The 25,371-nt window shown below is 42.3% G+C and overlaps 1 protein-coding gene across 18 annotated transcripts in view; it reads left to right on the plus strand.

Annotated features, from left to right (window-relative positions):
* LOC118358464 (splicing regulator ARVCF-like) overlaps window positions 1–25,371 on the plus strand; it is a 366,019-nt gene that overhangs the window by 1,246 nt on the left and 339,402 nt on the right. The window lies entirely within an intron of this gene.

The following is a 25,371-nucleotide window of genomic DNA, read 5'->3' on the forward strand; positions in this document are numbered from 1 at the left end:
TAAATGTAAACCCCAGGCAATGCAGAATACAGTTAAATATTCTGTATAGTAACAAATGTGGTGAATACATTAGAATGTTTTTTTCCAAGATGTAAAAAATGACTGTAAAGATGTTCTTTTTGACAGGTCACGCCACAGCAATCATTTCCCTCTTTGTTTTTCCCTGATGCTGAGTGAATGACATGGTTATGTCTAGATGTGCTATAGCTTTTGTTTTGCCTTCCGGATTCTCACCTTGTAATATAACCAGTTTGGAAAAGGGGGCATTTGCGAGTTTCTGCTGGAATTATTTGGATGACTGGTACCTTCCGTTTTATGTGGTTTTCCTCTTGAAGCCTGAACACCCTTTATGTGTTGGGGCGGCAGGTAGGTTAGAACGTTGGGCCAGTAACCGAAAGGTTGTTGGCTCGAATCCCTTAGCTGACAAGGTAAAACTCTGTCGTTCTACCCCTGAACAAGGCAGTTAACCCACTTGCTGTCTTTGTAAAAAAAATAATTTGTTCTTAACTAATTTAGCCTAGTTAAATAAAATACAAATTATGTTCCTACTCTGGTAGGCCCAATATAATGAAATTCGTACGTATTAGGGTAGGGTCATTTTGACGTGTTAAATTTAGTTGACGTGACGGCTGTGAGCAGGTTGACGTTTGTTAGGTTAAAAATAAGATTGAATGACTTTGTGACTGCCAGGTAGTGACCACTCTGCAGAGCTGAGTCATCCCAATAAATGCCAACCTGCGAAAATAGATTTGGTTGGATGGGATTGACATGTATGAATGAATATAAATAGCTGTTGCAGTCAGTCACAATGTTATGCGCTGGAGATCTGCTGCCACAGCGTCTGTCTAGTTGGCAGTTTTTATTCTACGTTAAAATGTAGGAAATCCTCATTTAGATTGATATATGTGCAATAGTACTACTCCGACTGTATGGAAGTAACTTATTTTCTGTTTGTATTTGTCTGTCGCAAGTTCATCACATTGAAAGTACAATGCTTGACTTGGACTGAAGTAGGTGGCGTTACTCATTTTCTGTGCTGGTACTGTTTTATATTTAGGTGCAGGAGCTTCACAATACTTTTGAGCTAATATTCTATAAAAGGTGCAGTAGAACATTTTAAGGTGCGGGTACTCTAAATCAAGCACCTAAAGTACAGGAATCATATGCAACCAACCATGGATGTTATTGGTTCAAGTGTTTTCCTTTTTGAGTGCCGCCTATTTATTTTATAGATAAGCATGTGCTACACTAATCATTTATCTGAAAGGCCACTGTGGCCCTCAGGCCCCATCAGCTAATTGATGAAGGTGTTTGTTTGCCATACTTCTAGATTTGAGTGACAATATTATGGAGTGATTTCAGTGCCAACAGAGATTTTAATTCCATAATTTTGAATTTGAAAATGAGGTGAGAACCTGTTTTTGCTTTGTATAGATTGACGAGGAAGCCAAATCATTTGATCCATTTTAGAATCAGTCTGTAAAGGAACACAATTTGGGAAAAGTCAAGGGGTCTTAATAAAAGTTTGGACACATACTCATTCCAGGGTTTTTCTTAATTTTATACTATTTTCTACATTGTAGAATAGTGACGATATCAAAACTATGAAATAACACATGTAGTAATCAAAATATCTTATTTGAGATTTTTCAAAGTAGCCACCCTCTGCCTTAATGACAGCTTTGCACACTCTTGGCATTCTCTCAACCAGCTTCATGAGGCAGCCACCTGGAATGCATTTCAATTAACAGGTGTGCCATGTTAATTTGTGGAATTTCTTTCCTTAATATTTTCAGCCAGTCAGTTGTGTTGTGACAAGGTATGGGTGGTATACAGAAGATGGTCTTAGCTTTCAGGAATGGGGTAATATCTTATAGCCAAAATGGTACAAACGCTAGTGCCAAATTCATAGGAAGAAAATAAATTCAACAACTCACATTGGCTTCAAAAAATGCCAGAAGCTTTGTTTTACCACAGAGAGCATCTGTTCTCCTCAACCTTTACCTTTCCTGGCTGGCAAAGTACCAGGATGTTGTCTCTGGTTTTGGAACTGAATTTGTTAAGTCAATCTGAATGCATCTGAGAAGTTTTAATATATTAAACTTTGATAAGCTTGACATTATAGTTTGTAAACTTGATACACAGACCAATGTAATATCTACCATATTGAAACCCAATATAGAATTTGAATATTCAATTACATTTAAATTGCATTTTAAAACAGAATATTCATTCAATTCAGTTTCAAATCATGAAATACAAGTTTAATGTATGCATTCAATTATTCAATTTGTGCATAACAAATAAAAAAATATTACATTCAAATTCAATATCCTAATACAAATTCTAAATTATGGAAGTCAAATACAATTTATGTTGGCACTGAAAATGCTCCATATGATATCCTAGGGCCTTGGCCACAATGGTTCCTAAGTCTGCTAGATCTGACAACACAATACCTAGGCCCTGTCCAGGAATCTGTCAGTATTCAGCTGAGTAGAAAACACGGAACTGACTGCTGCCATTTTCGACCCAATGATTTTTCATCCCACATATCAATCAATCAAATGTATTTATAAAGCCCTTCTTACATCAGGTGATGTCACAAAGTACTGTACAGAAACCCAGTCTAAACCCCCAAACAGCAAGCATTGCAGGTGTAGAAGCACAGTGGCTAGGAAGAACTCCCTAGAAATGCTGGAACCTAGGAAGAAACCTAGAGCGGAACAAGGCTATGAGGCTACATAGATCTACCCTAGGACAATTATATTTCACTTTGACATGGTGAATATGTACTCCAATATTGCAGCCGTCCATTGTAACTTCCCTGACTCCCTGAATATAGCTTCTTTGGATTTCTTTAGGCTTTATGCTATTCAGTGGGAACAAACATTTGACTTCGAGTCTTTTGGTGTTTTATTTATTGTCATCACTGCATTGTTGGGAAAGATTTCTCAAGTAAGAATTTTACTGTACTTTTTTACACCTATTGTATCCTGTGCACATGGCGAATAAACTTTTGAAACTAGCATTATTATTGTAGAGTTGTTATTATACACTATATGGAAGCTAGGTTACAGTACAGCAGTGGATGTTGAGTGGGAAATGAGTTCTGAGCACAGCAGTGTTCAGTATTATGCATGTTAGACTAGATAATGCAACCAGCATGACGGAGACCATGGCCGACAACAGACAGACACGTAATCGTTCATCGGTGTAGTTTTAATGGAACGTGTCAAGTTAGATGTGGATAGGAATGAACATAATATATAAGAAATAGTTTAGAGAAAAATAACTATGTTGCAGATGCATTTCACTTGACACAATTGATTGGTTGGAACTACAGCTTCAGTTTTTGGACTTGCATCAAGATTATTGACCTGTAAGCAGCCGGTTAAAAATTGCTCAAATGTATAGGATTTTCCAAAATCAAAGTATCACTTGTCTGTGAAATTTACACAGAAACTTCTATTGTGTTCACATGCTTTCTTTGTCTCCTCTAGACAGTCTACAGACTTGGCCTTGACCATTCATTCTAGTTTATTTCATCTTCTAGAACAATGAACTGTGGAATGTTAATCAGTCAGGACCTGATTTCACATGTTAATTAAGTGTATGAAGAATGTCAGGCTTTCTCTTTCCTTCAATTGAGGTTGTAGAATTGATTAGAGTGGACTAACAGAGAGACTGAATCATAAGTGCCAACTCCAACCAGTATGTGCTCTTTGAAAAAGAGATTGGTTCAAATTAGTGGATTATGATTTGTTTTATGCAAGATTTGTGTTCAATTTATGTGGTCTCAATTTATTTAGCCTAAGTTGTACTTGAACAGCGTTATATTCTATGATTGTGGATGCTGTGGTGAAAAGCTTATATGAATCCTACTCTGACATGTATGTGTGTTCAAGTATGCAGCAAATGTAGACTAGTCGCATTAACGCTGCATCATCATTTTGTATGCTTCTGTGGTTATTGCTTAATGTTAAGTGCAGTATTGTAATACATGTCATGCCAAACAGAGACTATGTTTGAGAGGATTCATTGTGGATATTTTTATTAGCTATTAGAATCAGTGAAATGGAAACAATTTGTGCAGTACAATGGAATAACTCCTGCAACAAGGCTAGTGAGTATGTTTTCGCACTTGATGTTATAAGGGGACTGCCCCTCAAGACATTAATCCGTAAAACATTATTAGAAGAAACGTCACCTAATGCTATGACAGTGGGAGAACAAGTCTAATCTAGCAGCTCATCTACTCTGATGATAATATTGCACAGATCAGTCAAGCTGATACCTTCCAGAGAAATCATGTTGACATTAAATTCCCTCAACTTGCATGAACATTTTCATCAATAAATAAACTAACATCACACTTGGCTGTCTCAGTAGTTTGATGGATTGATCATAGTATCTTATTGGGAGATTAAACTGTATTATTCGGTGCACTCAGTACTGTGGGCTACACTGACTTCCTGTGTAGTGAGAGATGCAGGCCAGGTCAAGAGTGAATGACTCTTTATGGTTCTGGCTGACACCTGCTGGGCTGGGGGACAGAGCTGTGTTTCTTCCCTCTGTGCTGCTTGCTTTGCTCCTTCAATCCACCGCTGGCCATCGCCTCTCCTCTCCCTCCTGCCAAGGGAAATAACTCTCTAGGTCTTTGTCTGTCTGGCCAGCCCCAACACAGTCCCAGGAATTAAGACAATTAAGAAGACTATGTATTTTGAAAGATGAGATGTTTGTATTTTTCTTTATCTGGTCAGTTAAGAACAAATTCTTATTTACTATGCCGGCCTACACCGGCCAATTGTGCGCTATGGGACTCCCAATCACAGCTGGTTGTGATACAGCCTGGATTCAAACCAGAGTGTCTGTAGTGACACCTCTAGCACTGAGATGCAGTGCCTTAGACCGCTGAGCCACTTGGGAGTCCGAATGACAAATTTTGAGGACAATAATAAATACCGCTGTGATGTAATACAAGAAAGCCAAACACCTGTGAGTCCAAATATGCACTTCATATTTCCATATCATAAAACTCATGTCCTATACAGTGTCATTGTTTATGATCACTATGTTTGATATACAGTTGTACAATGACATGGCGTTATACCCTGGTTTGTCTTGGACAGAATGAGCATATGTTTGTTGTATTATGAAGGAGATGTGCCGCATTGCCTTGTGAAAGCCTAACACTGTAAGATTGTATTTTATAACTTAGCTAGTCATGTTAGCAATAGAACAGCCTTTGAAATTACACCCATCTGACCCAGATTGCAATTTTATAATTGACCGTATTTGAATTTCTTAAACGACAACAGTTATTGTGTAAAGGCCGGGATTTAGGGTTGTGTTCCAAACAAAACAACTACAAGTGTGCTTGCTCTAGTTCCTCAACGCCACAGCTAGGAGATCTAAGAAAGCACCTTATAGTTTAAGACTTATGAGTCATAAAATTACATTGACAATTACTTAGGAACTGTGTACACTTTGGAGAGGTGTGTGTGGCCACTTGGAAACACCAGTTACACCTAGCACTCAAACCTTTGTCATGTTTTTGTCTTCTGCTGAACCTACCCTAAATTGTCACTGAATGTATCTAGAGTATTTTCAGATTTTGTTGTCAACAAATGCAGCGAAAAGTGCATTTTACATTCATTGTACATCAAATCAACAGCATAATGTTTGGATTCAGTCTTTTCAGGGGAACTGTTGTCCTCACCTTTTAGTCTAATAATTTTCCCATAATCTCTAAACTGTTCCCTTTTAATTGCTACCATCGTTATGCTTTTCATATTTCATCTGTAAGAAACATGTCAATTTAGCCCTATCCATTTTGACCATTTCCCATGAGTGTGAGGGGTTAAGGTTTAATGAATTGTTAGCTGTCTGGGGTTAAATAGCAGCATACCACCCTGCATCCCACTGCTGGCTTGCTTCTGAAGCTATGAAGCTAAGCAATGTTGGTCCTGGTCAGTTCCTTGTTGGGAGACCAGATGCTGCTGGAAGTGGTGTTGGAGGGCCAGTAGGAGGTACCCTTTCCTCTGGTCTAAAAAAAATCTAAATTCTCCAGGCAGTGATTGTGTAGGGTGCTGTCTTTTGAATGGGATGTTAAACGGGTGTCCTTGACTCTATGTGGTCAGCAATGATCCCATTTTCAGCCTCATATTTGGGAAAACCGATGCTGTTTGTGAAAAATGTCATTTTGTATTTTATTTGACAAATTCCCTCTAGTTAATAAAAACAAAGAGAATAAACATCAATATGTCTAGTATTGGGATTTTAGAGGGAAACTAACAAAAAGTAACGTCAGTCTAAAGCAGCCTTGTTAATTTGATCTGGTGTTATTCTTGTATTTCCGTATCCTTGTGATGTTGATGGCATGTCCTCAAAAGCTTTCAATCATGTCTTTGCAGTCAGACCCAAGATTACCTCTGGGCCAGAAATTGGTTTTAAACAAGATTTCACAACATAATTTTCCTCTGTGCAGGGACCTGGGTGGTAATGCGTTATCAGAATTCCAGTGGGCCTATTACACTGTGACATGTTGACTGGCTGTTAATCCACCTCCCTTGTCCTCCCTTCTCCACCCTACCCCACAGTGCAACCCATGGACACCGCATAAACATAGAGCAATTGTACCGAAATCCCTCTGTGCAACAAGAGAATGTCAATTCCCTGGCTGATCCCCAACCCCTCCCCAATCTGAGGATGAAAATGTCTCTCACCAGGAAAGATCAGCAGTGTTATGTAGTGGAGCCAGTCACTGTGCCTTCCCACCTCTACCTGGGGACTTAGGCTAAGATGAACTCTGCAGCTGTCAACTTCAGGCAGTGGCCTGGATTGATATTAAACACATCCCCTATGACCTGCTAGTCAGTGGATTGAAATTGCAGCAGCACACCTTTAGCACAGTCAACCTCTCTGTGCCCATGGTTGTATTCATTAGGGCTCAGTGTTGCAACATACAATTAAAATGGATGTAGTCCCTCCATGTTTTATTACATTTTCTTCCATTTGGTGCTTGATGATTTTGACACAGGAAAGGGAAGTGTTTCCTGTTGTGTTTATGTTGCCGCCTGACCTGAGACAATGACCAAACCGCTAGAGGTTCCTCTCCTCCTGGCCCCTGCTGTATGGAGGATTAACCCTGCTGGGACCTGTCCTGCCTTGATTATGTTCAGGGATAAGAGCTGCTTAATTTGAATCCCTACCGTGCCATCCTGGGTTGCTAAACAGTGGAGCGGTGTGTGTCTGTATGTCAGCCCAGACACCACACTACATCACAGATGAATTAGGAATGACTCTGTTCTCCTCCCCAGTCCCAACCTGCATGAGATCAGGGAGGTTGCCATGGACAGGTAAAGAGCTAACAAGACTGCCACAACAGTGCCATACAGGGAACCATAGCATTGATGTTGATTTAAATATGAAATAGCAAATGTACCTTTTGTGAAGTAATGAATATAGCAGCTATCCATTAGATTGCATTTTTGTTTATTTTATTGATGATTTGGCTGTGGCCTTCCTTGCTTTTATGCTTGCATCTCCTATTTGGCAGTTTCACTGGGGATTGAAAGTGTGAAATTAGGTAGGGAAATCATTAAATGGTTCAAGGAGAAAATAACCTTTTAATTTGTTTGTTTGGGTGACATCATAAAGAAGTATAAATGAGAGGGGGCCTTCAGAAGTCTGTTTAAATGCTCTGCCATCTACATCTGCTCTGTGCATGTAGAAAGAGGGGCTGTGGGAAAGGTCTGTCCTAATGAACCCTACTTTTCTGAGAGTGCTGGCCTGCTGGCCCTGGCCTCTGGAGAGTAGGACCTTGATCTCTACTTTACCCTGAAGGACATCAACTAGTGAAGACACTAAGAGATGCTTCCAAAATAAAATGGGAAAACCGCTGAGCCAAGCTGATCAAACTGGTCAAGCTGGACTACTGTAAGTGGTCTTGCTGGTCTAGATAGTCTAGCTCTTAGTTTTTTTTTGTCATATTTTTGACTTGTCAGCCCCTTCATCTGAAGCCTATACCTCTCGGATTTCCTTTATTCCACTTTTCTAATCATTCTATGATGGCTTTTCTCACACAATGGACTGATGCTATTACCAGGAGAGAAATTCGTTTTGAAAGGGGCTTTTCATTAGCATACACAGGAAGGAAGCTCATGACTATATTGTGGAGCGAGCGCCTCTCTCTCTCTGTCTCTGTCTTTCTCAATCACAGGGGCTGCACTGCCAGAATGACTGGGGATTAGTGGGAGCTTAGAAGACTGTTTTGAATTTCAGAAACCTAGCACTCCAAAAATGAGTTGGAGAACAATGAGGTTCAGAGACCAAGAACCTGTAAACTCCATCCTCCATTGTGCAGAAATAAGATGACACCTTTGTTATTTTGGGCAAATGGAAGATGTTCACCCCATGTTTATCCCCTGAAACCTGTAAAATGGCTATTTGAAGAAGAGACACACAGTGATTCAGTTTAGCTCCTCATGGTCAGAAATGGTAGCATATTGTGAAAATCATTCATCATAGTGTGGTTTCCAATAATTCATATAGAAATTCAGCTTATAGATCTGCAACAGTTCCGAATGGGGGATAGCGAGAGAGATCCAGTGTATGGAACTATAGATGATGTGGAGCAGTGACTGGTGTCATAGTAACTCCTACACATGTACTGCTGCTGCGTGTGAATGTGTCCCAAATGGCACCATATTCCCCTTTTATAGTGCACTACTTTTAACCAGTGCCCATAGTGGAATAGTGCACTATATAAGGAATAGGGTGTCATTAGGGACGCAAGATGTGTGTCCGTGTCCTCAGTACCTCTGCTCTGCTCTTCTGTGTCCGTTCAGGAAAGTGACAGCTGATTAATGTGGCAGTCAGGCAGCATCTCCTCATAAAGGAGCCATAGCATAAAGGCAGGAAGAAAAAAATCTTCCTCTACTTAAGTGCTGGCAGGAAATATAAAGAGATACTGTCAGGACATGAATGTGGCAGAACAGAGGAGATGCCAGCAGAGGCAACAATCAGGGCTTTATGTGTGGGAGGGAGGGTTTGGTAGAGGGTACTAAGGAGGCTCGTATTGGGGAGGGTTTCGATCAAGTGTTGGACTGCGGGGCCTCGACCAGCTGTGACTGAATGATGGTGAGCGCAAGCTGCCTTTGCTGTCTGGACTGCCTGTATAACGGAGTTAAGAACGTACCATAAGTTCACTCCACAGCTAGCTTGAAATGTCCCTGATGGAGCTAGCTCAAACGGTTGGTACATTGTCATGGGTGACAGTCACGTGTTTTAGAAAAACACAGGTCCTGGGTTTGAGCCTCTGTGTGTGCCGAATCAGGAGGAAGCGGTACTCACTACGCAAGCAGCGTGACCCCCGTTACACCTGCTGTGGAATAATTCTCCAGGAGAAAGGGGAGAAATTACCGGAGAATGGCACATTATGTTGTCCAGTGTAAAAAGAATGGTGGTTTTCATTTGTCTGTGGCTAGATATTAGACACTGTTAGGTTATTCAAATCAAATTTGATTTGTCACATGCGCCGAATACAACAGGTACCTTACAGTGAAATGCTTACCAGCCCTTAACCAACAATGCAGTTTTAAGAAAAATAAGTAATAAGTAAAAAAAAAATAATAATAATAATTAAAGAGCAGCAGTAAAATAACAGTAGCAAGGCTATATACAGGGGCTACTGGTACAGAGTCAATGTGCGGGAACACTGGTTAGTCAAGGTAATTGAGATATGTACATGTGGTCTGGGTAGTCATTGGATTAGATGTTCAGGAGTCTTACGGCTTGGTGGTAGGTGGTAGAAGCTGTTTAGAAGCCTCTTGGACTTGGTGCTCCGGTACCGCTTGCCGTGCGGTAGCAGAGAGAACAGTCTGCAAGGGTGGCTGAAGTATTCAACAATTTTTAGTGCCTTCCTCTGACACCGTCTGGTATGGTAGTCCTGGATGGCAGGAAGCTTGGCCCCAGGGATGTACTGGGCCGTATGCCCAACCTTTTGAGGTACTTAGGACCCATGCTAAATCTTTTCAGTCTCCTGAGGGGGAATAGGCTTTGTCATGCCTTCTTCACGACTGTCTTGGGGTGTTTGGACCATGTTAGGTTGTTGCTCCACTACAGCTCCATCGATAAGAGTGGGTGTGTGCTAGGTCCTCCTTTTCCTGTAGTCCACAATCATCTCCTTTGTCTTGATCATGTTGAGGGAGAGGTTGTTGTCCTGGCACCACACAGCCAAGTCTCTGACCTCCTGCTTATATGCATAGAAGTAATTTAGCTCGTCTGGTAGGCTCGTGTCACTGGGCAGCTCGCGGCTGTGCTACCCTTTTGTAGTCTGTAATTGTTATTGGGGATATGTCCTCTCTTTCAATGGATTTGCTCTTCATTTGTCTCCTTGTCTCCCTTCTCTCTTTCTTCTCTTTCATTCTCTCTATTACAATATATTTTTGACAGCACCTCTCCTCTTTCTAAATATCAAATTTAACTGTATTATAGAGAACAATATGAATATGGGGCGGCAGCGTAGACCAGTGGTTAGAGCGTTGGACTAGTAACCGCAAGGTTGTGAGTTCAAACCCCCCAGCTGACAAGGTACAAATCTGTCGTTCTGCCCCTGAACAGGCAGTTAACCCACTGTTCCCAGGACGTCATTGAAAATAAGAATTTGTTCTTAACTGACTTGCCTGGTTAAATAAAGGTAATAAAAAAATGTACAGTATATGAATAGTGTGTAATAAGTATTTTTTTTGTTTTATGGTGTCTTGATAATGACTCTTTTTATGTAATGTCTTATGTTGTTTTCTAGAACTGTTCTGTACTCTGTCAATTATTTTATTGTTTGTGTGGACACCAGAATGAGTTGCTGCTGCATGTGCAACAGCTAACGGGGATCCTAATGGACTAAACTGAATTCAATTTTTTTTTTGTCTCTTGCTTTTTTTTGTTAAGTTACTGTTGTATGTGTTTTGGCGTCTGGCACTCCACTGGGATTCTGTTTTTTTCTCCATGCCTCCCTATGCTATGGTTGTGATGAACTGGATTGTGGTTACTACAGAGCTATGCAGCATAGAGGGCAGTGCTGCAGTGTCTGAGCGTCTTTGCCTCAACCATGAAACCGGATATGCTGCACACACACACACACACACCCTGTATAAAAGTAGACCAGCTAAATTAGGCTGTTGGACAATTGGAGCTTAGTCAGCACTGGAATTTACATGTATTAATTAGCCTAAATTGAATGGATGATCATTCTGAAACTGAAAACTGCGACATAAGCCTTTTTTTTGGGGCCCTACTTTTTCTCAAATTGAATTAAGGCAGTACAATTCAATGCTCACCTCTCACAATTGTTGTGACCTGGCCTCATATCTTTTTCAATTAGTTCGCCTTTTGAGGGACTATCTGATATCTTTATCAAACATACAATACCCCTTACTGCTCTTTACTGTTTCCAGAATCCACACTGTAAATGAATAGGGATTCGCAGGCAGGCTTTAGCAAGGCTTGTTTTTACATGCTCCCAATTCTGCTGAGGGCAGCGGTTGGGTCAGCAGTAGCACTGCCTCTGGTCTTCAGTGATCAAACTAGAGGCAGGCAGGCCCATGTCAGCAGAGCTGCCTGCAACAACAGTAGAGCTACAGACTAGAGCAGCCCTGTAACCATGGGACCCCAGCTAGCTACATCGTTCTGTAGCAGTGTGCATATATCTATCTGCCACATTCCATTCCTCCACTCCTCTATGTAAATGAGCCATTCCAGTCTCACAGATTAAGCTGTTCTCTCCCCAAAGAAAGCGAGAGCCTCCCCAGTTTTAATCAGAACTGATTGTGGTGCAAGCCTGAGTGGGGAAGGAGGCTTTGGTTTGGGGGGGTAGGGGGAGGAGGGGAGGGGTGTAGCCATGAAAACCCCCCCTATGCTCAGTGTAAGCCAGCCGCGCAAACCCAGCAGGACCCCTCTGCCACTGCGGGCCCTGGGGAGGGGAGGGGGAGAGAGAGAGAGAGAGAGAGAGTGAGAAGGGGAAAGACAGACAGGCATGCAGCGCTGGTGTCATAGTGGCTAGGATTGATTTCATCATTCAGAGCATGTGAGTGGGGGGTGGCTCTCCTGGGAAAGGGGCTTCACTTGATGAGGGAAGAGGCGGGGTGGCAGTAACATCCAAGACCTTCTTGGTGCATCTCTGCTCCGGTACACAGTAACAGCCATGGAATTTGACCATGACAGATATGTACTATATGGTATTGACATGATCTGTTCATTCATATGGAGTTCACACAGAGTGCTAGTCTGAGGACATTTAGTCGTTTTTGTGTAGCATTAGTTTTCCCAGACAGACGTTGTTGTTTAATAGCATCATCTGCTTGCTAATTCTCCTTTACCACCATGGCCATGGTCCCATTTCACTCACTGAGTCACCAACAAACAGATGGTGTCACAACAAATGGAGTATAATACGCTGAATAAATCGAGAAGGAATGTTGTGCCGCTGCCTCAGAGTAGGAATGTGCAAACGCACATTCACACAAAATCACCAAATGTCCTCAAAGAAATAGTTTAGCTGAAAGGGATTAAATGGTAAGTGACAGATCCCTCAGTTCGTAGCAGCATAGCCCATTAAATCTTCCCCCTCTTCTTTTCTCTCTCCCTTTTCTGGGTGTCAGCCAGCCTCAGAGCTTTTACCATTGTGACCCATGACATTCTGCTGAATAATGTAATGGGGTTCTTTTAAAGGATGGTGTGGGGGAGGGGGGGGCAGTGGAGGATCTGCATTTTCACATGCCCTGGCTCTCAGCATTTCCTCCTCCCACAGAGAACAGCAGCACACCCTGGTCTCTCAACTAGCCATGGAATGTCTGACTGGGCTGGCCCCACCGTGGCATCCAGACCGTGGCATCCAGACCAAGCCTGTCTGTGGGAGGAGTGCCAGTCTGTTTGTGCTATTATGCCAACTCCTTGTCACTCATTGTCCTGTTATATTTGGTTTAATACTGACAGCACTGGAGATGAACCTGAAAGCACAAACATATCTGAGACCAGATCCAGGTCCTCTATATCGATAAAGGGCTGAGCTGCACATCACCTTATTAGGCAACAAATTAATTTAAAAAGACTGAAACCGATGAGAAATACTTATTTTCATTTTCCATTTCAAAATGAGCTGTGCTCTCTACTGAACACAACTCTGCTTGACTTTTTTTTTCTTTCAGCGATGAATAGGTAGTTTAGGTAGAATAGGTAGTAACAATTGGTAGTTACAGTCTTGTCTCATCGCTGCAACTCCTGTATGGACTTGGGAGAGGTGAAGGCTGAGAGCTGTTCGTCCTCCGAAACACAACCCAGCCAAACTTCACTGCTTCTTGACACAGTGCAAACTTAGCCCAGAAGCCAGCTGCACCAATGTGTTGGAGGAAACACTGTAACACCTGGCAACCATATCAGCGTGCACTGTGCCCGGGCGCCACAGGAGTTGCTAGTGTGCGATGGAACAAGGACATCCCTGCAGGCCAAACCCTCCCCTAACCTGGACGACACCGTGCGACACTAACCTGTGCGCCACCCCATGGGTCTCCCGGTCGCAGCCAGGTGCGACAGAGCCTGGACTTGAACCAGAACCTCTAGTGGCACAGCTAGCACTGTGATGCAGTGCCTTAGACCACTGCGCCACTCGGGCGGCCCCTCTTCTTCTTTATCTCAGACCTGATGAACAGAACACTACACACTACCCTCAGTACACCAGGAGCATCTACTATTCAAGGGCATTGGATGCGAAGGCAGTTGTCTCTGTTTTATAGCGTGGTGTATTTGTTTGATAGGACTTTTTAATTGCTTTTCATGTTGGCAAGCGAACTGAGATGTGATATTATTTTTCAGTTGTGGTTTGAGATAAAATGCTTATTTTTACTCGCTGCGCGTCCGTCTGAAAGATGCTGTTTTCTGTTCCCCTGTAGATGCCATATACATTTCAGATATCATTTCTGAAATTGGTAGATAATATAAACAGAGTACGACCTAGTCTGTGGCAGAACTAGATGTCTCAGCACACAATATTTCCAGAAGTTGTTGATTTAATAGCAGTGTGATACAGAGCCAAACTTTATTCAAATGGTTATACTGAATATTATATACTGATGATGTATTCTGCAAAGGTAGTGGATGCCTATGTACAGAATGTGGAAGATGGAAGATCAGAGATATTTAGAAAGCACTCCGTGGTGTACAGCAAACTTCCATTTTCTTTTAAAGCTGCATCCTTCTTATTTGAAGTATCTTTCAAAAGATAAACTCCCAAAATAATGAATAATATGATTGACTTTTGTCCACTAGCTATCAATTAGTCCTCTCTCTCTTGTAATGATAATCTTAACTGAAATCTCAATAGCTGACCTTTTTTAAAAACCTTGCTAAATCTGAGAGTGTGAAATAAAGGGAAAATCTTGATTTTCATTATAGTACTTGTTCGACCTTGGGGACTGCATTAATTCAAGCTCCCCAGCCATTCTGTAATAATCCTTGCCCATATGCTGCCATCTTGCCAGCCTTGTATGCAACATACATTTCTATCTACAGCTATTAAACTCTCCTGTGCGTGGTGTTTAATATGCAAAGTGGATCAGAAAATAATTAAAATCCTCGACAAGTGATACAGCCCTAATTACCTCAATCTAACAGTGGTGACAGGACAGACTAGCAACATATCTCTGTCTACTGTGGAATATTATTACTGCACTGTTGGAGCTTAAAGCATAAGCATTTCGCTGCACCTGCGATAACCTGCAAATCTGTGTATGTGTCCAATAAACTTACTTCTTGAAATCGTATTCAAATCTAAGAAGGATCAAAGATTGACTTGGTTGCAAATCATCACTTGTATTTACTGCTAGTGTTCATTGTGGGTCAACTCTTAATCTGTTGTTTTCTCTCTTTCACTCTTTTTTCCCCTTGCGGCCCAGAAGTGAAGAAAACATCCAATTGCATCATTTGATGCAGATTCCAAATGGCGTATCTTCCCCCTGTATCTCTTTTATTCAACGACTCCCATTGGGCTCTTCGTCATTGTGCATTCAGCTGTTAAGAGCACCATATGAATATTCTGAATCTGAGCAGCTCTCTTGCATACAGCGCAAAGCACAGCTAAATAAAAAAACTATCTCCCTCTTGATTGTGTTGTTTGCTAGAAAAGGCTGTTAGATGGAGGGGCTGGTGATGGTTGTCAGGTGCCAGCCTGCCAGGTAGGCAGAGACTAGGTCTACTGCATGTTGTACACGATGCAGTGCTTCTACCAAGGGAGCCTTTTTTGCTGCATTAGGAAGAAAGGACAGACCCAGATCTGCAGAACAGTCGGGCCCATCCCATGTTCCATTAAGAGGTGATGAAAGACACCAGCACCACACCTCCCTACGCCCCCATCCCTCCATCCTAATCTGTTCTCTGGGTCTTAAACCCCTCCATTTCCAACAGCTGCTGAAGACAGGGAGGTATAGAGAGATTCAAATAGCCTCTACACCCCCAAGGAATCCCACATGCCTACATCCCTCCTTCCCCCTGGTCCTCCTAGTGTTTCATTGAGCTGCCGTGTCCTCCAGGGGGGTTTCTATAGTATACTATACACTTCTATATTCAGTGTTGGGGAAGCTGCTCTGATATATAGTTTACCAAGCTACCAATTGACTTCACACTGGAAGAAGATAAGTTACACTAAAGCTACCTTTTGGGATGTTGGCCTTTTTATGTCTCTGTGTCCAGTATGAAGGAAGTTGGAGGTAGTTTTGTGAGTCAATGCTATCTAGTGTTTGCACATTGACTGGAAGTCTGTGGGTATCTAAGCAGATTGTCCATTCAGACAGGCCCAGTGGCAATTTTAGCATGTATATCTTGATGGAGCAAAAACAAAGAAAGTGGGGTGCATGCCAGCAAAGCCACTACACAACACAACACTAAACAATATATTAATTGCACTATAATGGTGACAAACAGTGCCCATAAACTGTTAGAGCCTACATCAAGCTGTCCAAACATCTTACCACTGCTACACCTGGCTATCAGCAGTGCCTTGTCTGGCAGCGAAACAGTGCATTCAGCCTCATTTACTGCCTTTAAAAAAAAACAGCTGATATGGCTGACTTGCTTAAACAAATGTGGTTTCTAATGACAATTGAGATGTACAAACTATGGCATAAGGGGACGACAAGCAGATAGGAGTCAATCTCCCTGTACACCAAGTCAGAACCGTAGGATAAATAAAGGGGGCATATAAGCAGACAATGAACGCTCTTACAATATTCAAGGATTTCATTTCTCTAAAACATGTTTACCACCAAGTCAGAACAGTAGGCGACACAACATACACTTAGTATTACTTTTCCCTTTACTACTCCCTTGCATATAACATCATTTATGCAGCAGCGGTGGTCCATTGTGGGCAAGTTTTGTCATCAAAGTCTGGCATTCTTTGGATTTATGGTGCTTTCAAAACAACTGGGAACTCGGAAAAAAACAAGGTTGAATCATGATGACGTCAATGATCTTCAGTTCATAGCTCTAGAAAGAGGCCGGATTTACAATTCCGAGTTGGATGATCATTCAAAATGTATTTTCGCAGTCAGAGCTCGTTTATTCCCAACTTCCCAGTTGTCTTGAACTCACTGAAGTCAAGTTTTCGCAGTTCTGAGTGAACAGTTGTTTTGTGTGCGCACAAATCATGTTTCATTGACAGCATGGCCAATATTCAGTGTTTATAATTTTAAACTTCGAAAAGAGCCCCTTAATCGCAGATTTGGGACCACACATCCACTTCACTGAATTGCAGGCTAGTGATTGCTTTGCAATGCTTGCAGTTAGCCACTGTCACTGATTCCTTCCAAACCACTCATTGTTGAATTTGCAATTTCCAACTTGTTGTGTAATGTTTATGTCCAATGGCTGATGAGCACCAATACGTTTTATCTATAATTTCTCTTCATTATTTCTCTTCATAAGACAAGGATTAAAACTGATTTGCCAGTAGATTGTTGACTTGATTCATGATGATGACTCCTAGCTAAGATTTTGAAAGTATGATGTTGACATGATCAGTCCAATCAAAGCTGCTGTACATATAACGTGATTTAATATCATTTTATCTGTGGCCTTTGACCTTGAGCCTTCTTGGATGGGCACTTCTAATGTATCTCTATGGCAGCACCCAAGGGGCTAGAGTTTTCTAGCTCTACCCTTAGACTTTGCGGTGACGTAGTGTCCCCATGAGTGACAGAATACTGACTGAGCCAATGGCTTTCCCCACCACCACAGAAAGCACTAGCTGGGCTGAAACACCTGCATTTTGGAGCTGCCTTATTCAAGAAAACAAAAAAGAGACCATGTTTTTATGTGGCTATATCAACCCAATGATATATATTTTTTTACATAGTTTGCAAACTGATATGTGACACGTATTAATGCCAAAATAACATGCAAAACAGGTAAGTCCCCCAATTTTTAAAATTTGATTTAGTATTAAAAAACATTTTTTGTTCTGCCCTGAATGACGGGTCGCCACTGGACAGGCCAGATACTGTGGCTTTCCTTAGCTGCTAACTCTAATGGTGTTGTATTAGAGAGAGTCTGTGCTTCTAGTTCTGTTTAAGAGGTTGCGGGTAGAGGAGAATCAACTTTTTTTTCAAAGAGCTTGAAAGACTTCATTTCCTTTGATTGGATAGCAGCAGAGTAGTGCTTAGCGTTGCAAACTATGCTGTTTTTTTAAAATAGAAAATATCTGCATTGGCTTAATAGTACTTTTATGATATGCAGATATGTATTTCAACCCACCCACACAAGTATATAACTAAAGTGCAGCTTTGGATGGATCTGCTAGACTGGACATAGCCAAATTTGAACCAGTGTGAAATCTGTGAGTCAGTCGTGGTTGTGAGATGGGTCCTACCTGGGTTAGTGCTATCCGGAATCCTTGATGTCCCTACCATAACCTAACCTCAACCCTTACCTTTTTAAATGTCAACTCCAATGGGATAGGGATGTACCAAGGATTCCGGATAGCGAGGACCGTTCGACCTGATGGCCAGAATCGGGGGAAAGCCTGCTAATTCTCATTAGGCCTGTGTAATTTATGGCCTGGACACCGCTCCACACCTAAATTGAATGCGGGTGGATGCCCCGGGCTTGACCTTGTATTACAAGTGAAATGCAGGGACCTGTTTAAGGGATAGCTCTCTCACTTAGCTCTCTCTCTAGTGCTCTCTCACTTAGCTCTCTCTCTAGTGCACTCTCACTTAGCTCTCTCTCTAGTGCACTCTCACTTAGCTCTCTCTCTCTTAGCTCTCTCTCTAGTGCACTCTCTCTTAGCTCTCTCTCTAGTGCTCTCTCACTTAGCTCTCTCTCTAGTGCACTCTCACTTAGCTCTCTCTCTCTTAGCTCTCTCTCTAGTGCACTCTCTCTTAGCTCTCTCTCTAGTGCTCTCTCACTTAGCTCTCTCTCTAGTGCACTCTCACTTAGCTCTCTCTCTTAGCTCTCTCTCTAGTGCTCTGTCTCTAGTGCTCTCTCACTTAGCTCTCTCTCTAGTGCTCTGTCTCTAGTGCTCTCTCACTTAGCTCTGTCTCTAGTGCTCTCTCACTTAGCTCTGTCTCTAGTGCTCTCTCACTTAGCTCTGTCTCTAGTGCTCTCTCACTTAGCTCTGTCTCTAGTGCTCTCTCACTTAGCTCTGTCTCTAGTGCTCTCTCACTTAGCTCTGTCTCTAGTGCTCTCTCACTTAGCTCTGTCTCTAGTGCTCTCTCACTTAGCTCTGTCTCTAGTGCTCTCTCACTTAGCTCTGTCTCTAGTGCTCTCTCACTTAGCTCTCTCTCTAGTGCTCTCTCACTTAGCTCTCTCTCTAGTGCTCTCTCACTTAGCTCTCTCTCTAGTGCTCTCTCACTTAGCTCTCTCACTTAGCTCTCTCACTTAGCTCTCTCACTTAGCTCTCTCACTTAGCTCTCTCTCTAGTGCTCTCTCACTTAGCTCTCTCTCTAGTGCTCTCTCACTTAGCTCTCTCTCTTAGCTCTCACTGTCTCTCAGCTCTCTCTAGTGCTCTCTCTAGTGCCCTCTCTAGTGCTCTCTCACTTAGCTCTCTCTCTCGCTCTTATTCTGACGTTCACTCTCTCTCTAGCATCTCTTGGCATACCCTGTCTCTGTCACTTACCTCAGAACCCACAGGCCCACACCCTCCTGAATGTGTAATGCAAACGGCCACTATAGACAAATGCAAATGAATACACCGCACAAAGCACTGTGGAGACAACCCCTGAAGGCCATATCATATTTACACTAATACATTTTGGCATATTGATCATCATATCCTCTGGTAACAGCCTATTTTATTCCTCCCATGGTTGGCAGGTTGTGTATTACATTTGACTTTCCATTGATCCCTTGCTTAGATCTGTTTATGTTCCTCAGAACTGTTTAAGTCAAACCTATTGAAAATGTCATAGTCTGCGCATGGAGAGAGGGCCAGTTGCAAGGCTGCCTTATATTGGCACATCATGGTAATTGAAGCGGAAGAGAGAGAAGAGAACACTCTGGGCTGCTAGATGCAGTTAGGGCTGGCACAATTACCATATAACCCTTTAACCGACGGTTATGGATGAAGACTGTCATGAAAATAATATAACCGTCATAACTGTTTAAATATATATATGGCCTCCCTAGTGGTCTAAGGCAGTGCTAGCTGTGCCACTAGAGATTCTGGGTTCGAGTCCAGGCTCTGTCGCAGCCGGGAGACCCATGGGGCGTCACACAATTGGCCCAGTGTCGTTGAGTTAGGAGAGGGTTTTTCCGGCAGTGATGTCCTTGTACCATTGCGCGCTAGCGACTCCTGTGGCGTCTGGGCGCAGTGCACGCTGACGCGGTCGCCAGGTGCACGGTGTTTCCTCTGACACATTGGTGTGCCTGGCTTCTGGGTTAAGTGGGCATTGTGTCAAGAAGCAGTGGGACTTGGTTGGGTCATGTTTCTGAGAACCCTCGACCTTCACCTCGACTGTCATGTTTCTGAGAACTCTCGACTTTCACCTCGACCGTCATGTTTCTGAGGACTCTCGACCTTCACCTCGACCGTCATGTTTCTGAGGACTCTCGACCTTCACCTCGACCGTCATGTTTCTGAGGACTCTCGACCTTCACCTCGACCGTCATGTTTCTGAGGACTCTCGACCTTCACCTCGACCGTCATGTTTCTGAGGACTCTGACCTTCACCTCGACCGTCATGTTTCTGAGGACTCTCGGCCTTCACCTGGGTCATGTTTCTGAGGACTCTGACCTTCACCTCGACCGTCATGTTTCTGAGGACTCTCGACCTTCACCTCGACCGTCATGTTTCAGAGGACTCTCGACCTTCACCTCGACCGTCATGTTTCAGAGGACTCTCGACCTTCACCTCGACCGTCATGTTTCTGAGGACTCTCGACCTTCACCTCGACCGTCATGTTTCTGAGGACTCTCGACCTTCACCTCGACCGTCATGTTTCTGAGGACTCTCGACCTTCACCTCGACCGTCATGTTTCTGAGGACTCTCGACCTTCACCTCGACCGTCATGTTTCTGAGGACTCTCGACCTTCACCTCGACCGTCATGTTTCTGAGAACCCTCGACCTTCACCTCTCCCGAGTCCGTACGGGAGTTGCAGTGATGAAACCAGACTAATTGGATAACACAAAATTGTGGAGAAAACAAGGTAAAATATATATATATATTTCTATTTCTACTCGGTAATGTATTGGATTTGCCCCAAACATAATACTTTGTGTCAGAACAAAAAGTTAATTGATTTGCCATGTTTTTTGCAGTATTACTTTAGTGCCTCAAATGCAAACAGGATGCATGTTTTGTAATATTTGTATTCTGTACAGGCTTCCTTCTTTTCACTCTGTCGTTTAGGTTAGTATTGTTGAATATCGACAATGTTGTTGATCCATCGTCAGTTTTCTCCTATCACAGCTGTTAAACTCTGTAACTGTTTTAAAGTCACCATTGGCCTCATGCTGAAATCTGTGAGCAGTTTTCCTCCTATCCGGCAACTGAGTTAGGAAGAACGTGTATTGATACACCACCCAAAGTGTAATTAATAACTTCACCATGTTCAAAGGGATATTCAATGTCTGCTTTAAAAATATTTGACCCATCTACCAATAGGTGCCCTTCTTTGCGAGTCATTGGAAAACCTCTCTGGCCTTTGTGATTGAGTCTGTGTTTAAAATTCACTGCTCTACCTAACAGATAATTGTATGTGTGGGGTGCAGAGATGAGGTGGTCATTCAAAAATCATGTTAAACACTGTTATTGCACACAGAGTGAGTCCATGCACCTTATGTGACTTGTTAAGCAAATCTTTACTCCTGAACTTATGTAGGCTTGCCACAACAAAGAGGATTAATTATTATTGACTCAAAACATTTCAGATTTTCTTTATTATTAATTTGACATTCTGGGGTAGTGTGTGTATGCCAGTGACAAAAAAAATCAGGCTGTAACACAACAAAATATGGAACAAGTCTAGGGGCACTGTACAGTGCCTTGCGAAAGTATTCGGCCCACTTGAACTTTGCGACCTTTTGCTACATTTCAGGCTTCAAACATAGAGATATAAAACTGTATTTTTTTTTGTGAAGAATCAACAACAAGTGGGACACAATCATGAAGTGGAATAACATTTATTGGATTTTTCAAACTTTTTTAACAAATCAAAAACTGAAAAATTGTCTTTCTACATGTCCATCTCAATAGCTTTTATATTATACCAATTGAAATGGTCTCATTATGGTCTTAAGCCAGGGCGGTATCAGGCTTCCGTGAGGCTTTACAGTGTCTGTACAGTATCAAACGAGAGAGTGGCCGTTGTCTGTGACATACCACACATGACTATCTGAGGCCGTGCTGGGTGTTTCAATCTCTTTACCACCCCTGAGAATATTCATATCGGCAGAACATGTGGGGTTTTACCCATGCAATGTTACCTGCCTGCCAATGTCACTATACACTATCAGTCAGGTAGAGACAGGTATAGAGCTCCTGGTAAGGTGTGTGTCTATTGACCTGTAGCCTATGTGACACTGTGTTTGTTGTCTCTCTCTGACGTAGTAGAGTTGGCCTACTCTGAGGTATCTAAAAGTCTCTGTCTCCTCCCTATCTCTATTGTACTAATATAAAGAATAGGGTGCCATTTGGGACTCAGCCAAGGTTACAGAGTCAAGCTGATGTTGTGATACTTTCATTTTATCCATGCCCCACCTGTTTAATCTGTCCCTGCTGTGTCCCCCTAACAAACAGCCCCTCTGTTCAGCTGTGCCTCAAATGGCACCCTATACGGAGCTGTTTGGGACGCAGACTTCCATCCCCTTGCCTGTTGCCTTAGGCCTATTTCTCAGCCTCTCAGCCTTCATTACACTGAGTGCAAAAATAGATTAGTGCTTATTAGGGGGCAGTAAGCTTGTTCCATCTGCTCCTCTCTAAGGGACTCATTAAATGGCTCTTTCTGGCCAACACACTATACAAACTACCTGTTATTATCAAATCACATTTTATTTGTCACATGTGCCGAATACAACAGGTGTAGCTTACAGTGAAATGCTTACTTACTAACCCTTAACCAACAATGCAGTTTTAAGAAAAATACCTAAGAAAATCAGAAATAAAAGTAATAAATAATTAAAGAGCAGCAGTAAAATAACAATAGCGAGGCTAAATACAGGGGGTACCGGTACAGAGTCAATGTGCAGGGGCACCAGTTAGTCGAGATAATATGTACACATACACTGCCGGTCAAAGGTTTTAGAATACCTACTCATTCAAGGGTTTTTCTTTATTTGTACTATTTTCTACATTGTAGAACGATAGTGAAGACATCAAAACAATGAAATAACACATGGAATCATGTAGTAACCAAAAATGTGTTAAATAAATCAAAATATATATTAGATTTAAGCCTTGATGACAGATGGCAGATGTGTTGTTACCTACCCATACCACCTGGGGGCGGCCCGCCAGGAGGTCCAGGATCCAGTTGCAGAGGGAGGTGTTTAGTACCAGGGTCCTTAGCTTAGTGATGAGCTTTGATGGCACTATGGTGTTGAACGCTGAGCTGTAGTCGATGAATAGCATTCTCACATAGGTGTTCCTTTTGTCCAGGTGTGACAGGGCAGCGTGGAGTGCAATAGAGATTGCATCATCTGTGGGGGCAGTATGCAAATTGGAGTGGGTCTGGGTTTCTGGGATAATGGTGTTGATGTGAGCCATGACCAGCCTTTCAAAGCAGTTCATGGCTACAGATGTGAGTGCTATGGGTCGGTAGTAGTTTAGGCAGGTTACCTTAGTGTTCTTGGGCAAAGAGACTATGGTGATCTGTTTGAAACATGTTGGTATTATAGACAGGGAGAGAGAGGGTGAAGATGTCAGTGAAGACACTTGACAGTTGGTCAGCGAGTCCTGGTAATCCGTCTTGCTCTGCAGCCTTGTGAACCTGTTTTTAAAGGTCTTACTCACATCGGCTCCGGATAGAGTGATCACACAGTCGTCCGGAACAGCTGATGCTCTCATGCATGTTGCATTATAGACCTACCTTTTTAGTTTTTTTCCACTTTATAGGAAAATGGCAGGTTACCATTACTTTCTAGCTCGGTCATTCTGAATAGACACCAAGTATACAAAACATTAAGAACACCTGTTCTTTCCATGATATAGACTGGCCAGGTGAATTGACGTGAAGGCTATGATCCCTTATTGATGTCACTTGTTAAATCCACTTCAATCAGTGTAGTTGAAGTAGAGGAGACAGGTTACAGGATTGTTAAGCCTTGAGATAATTGGGACATGGATTGTGTTGTGTGCCTTTGAACGGGGTATGGTAGTAGCTGCCAGTCCTACTGGTTTGTGTCAAGAACTGCAACGCTACTGGGTTTTTCACGCTCAACAGTTTCACGTGTGTATCAAGAATGGTTCACCACCCAAAGGACAACCAGTCAACTTGACACAACTGTGGGAAGCATTGGAGTCAACATGGGCCAGCATCACTGTGGGACGCTTTCAACATCTTGTTGAGTCTATGCCCCAACGAATTGAGGCTGTTCTGAGGGCAAAGGAGGGGGAGGGTGGTTTGCAACACAAATTTGGAAGTTGTTCCTAATTTGTTGTATACTCTGTGTATATAGACCATTTGCATTTTGGTGACCAAATGGCAAAATGTGCAACATGAGTTTTTAACAATTGAAATTAGACACCAGGTGAATACAGCTATCCTGGGTGGTAGTGATGACATGAGGTCATTATGGGAGTAGATGGAGTGAAATTCATTATGTGGATCTGTTTTTTTGTAATTTTCCCTTATAACAGCCCCCTTATGGACAGTAACAATCCTGGCTGCTGCTTGGTGTTTTGTTCTATATCAGGTTGATAGTAATATAATCAGTCACCCTTATCTGTCTGAGAATTCTCTCTCCTTGTACGCAACACACTACTATTATAGATCCAGTCCAGCCATGTTTTTCAGAGGGTCGGATGGCCTATGCATACATTTTACAAACCGCTTTATAAATCTCTCTATACAAGCCAGCCTGATATAAAGTCTGCTCACTGCTCATGGGCAATCCTCATTTATAGTTTGGATGTGTCCAAATGGCACCATAATTCCTTTGGGCCTTGGTCAAAATCAGTGCACTAAAAAGGGAATAGCGTGCGGTTTAGGACACTTTATTTAAATTCCTTTTAAAGGCTCTCTCTCGTGACATAAGGACATTTAAAAGGGCAGCCAATTAGCTATGTATCACAGGCCATTTCCTATGTGAGCCAGAGGAGCTTCCGAGGAAGGATGTTATTGGACTCTGTGATTGAGGTCACTTGGTCCCAATGAAGAGGATGATCTTTGTGTAGTACCATTCACTGTTTATTACTGAGAGACAGTGGGACTAGCCTATATGGACATGTGGATTCTGGAAGCAAGGCAGACATGGTAACACTTTCAAGTAGACACACACACATAATCCCTTAAGTTAATTTATAATGACTTATTGTACACGTATGGTGCATTATAACAGATAATAAGTAGTTATAACATCCGTATAATATATCACTATGATGCATTGAAAGATCACAAAGTGGATAGGCTGCCTGCTACAGTCAGTGAGACAGGGAAACTCTGTGTAATGGTTTTACTTTGAGCATGTCATTTCCCCCCCCCCTGTTAAAGAAAAAGGGAAATTCTCCCAGCAAATTGAGAGAAATATCCTTGAGGGGAATCTTCCAGAGGAGTGCAGAAAGGGAATTTTACAGTGACGGAGCTCAGAAATTACGATACGACAGTATTTGAACGCAAGCGTGTAATTTTGACTTTGACTTAATTTGATTTACATTCCTT

The sequence above is a fragment of the Oncorhynchus keta genome, chromosome 25 (assembly GCF_023373465.1).
Source record: "Oncorhynchus keta strain PuntledgeMale-10-30-2019 chromosome 25, Oket_V2, whole genome shotgun sequence".
Lineage (NCBI taxonomy): Eukaryota > Metazoa > Chordata > Actinopteri > Salmoniformes > Salmonidae > Oncorhynchus > Oncorhynchus keta.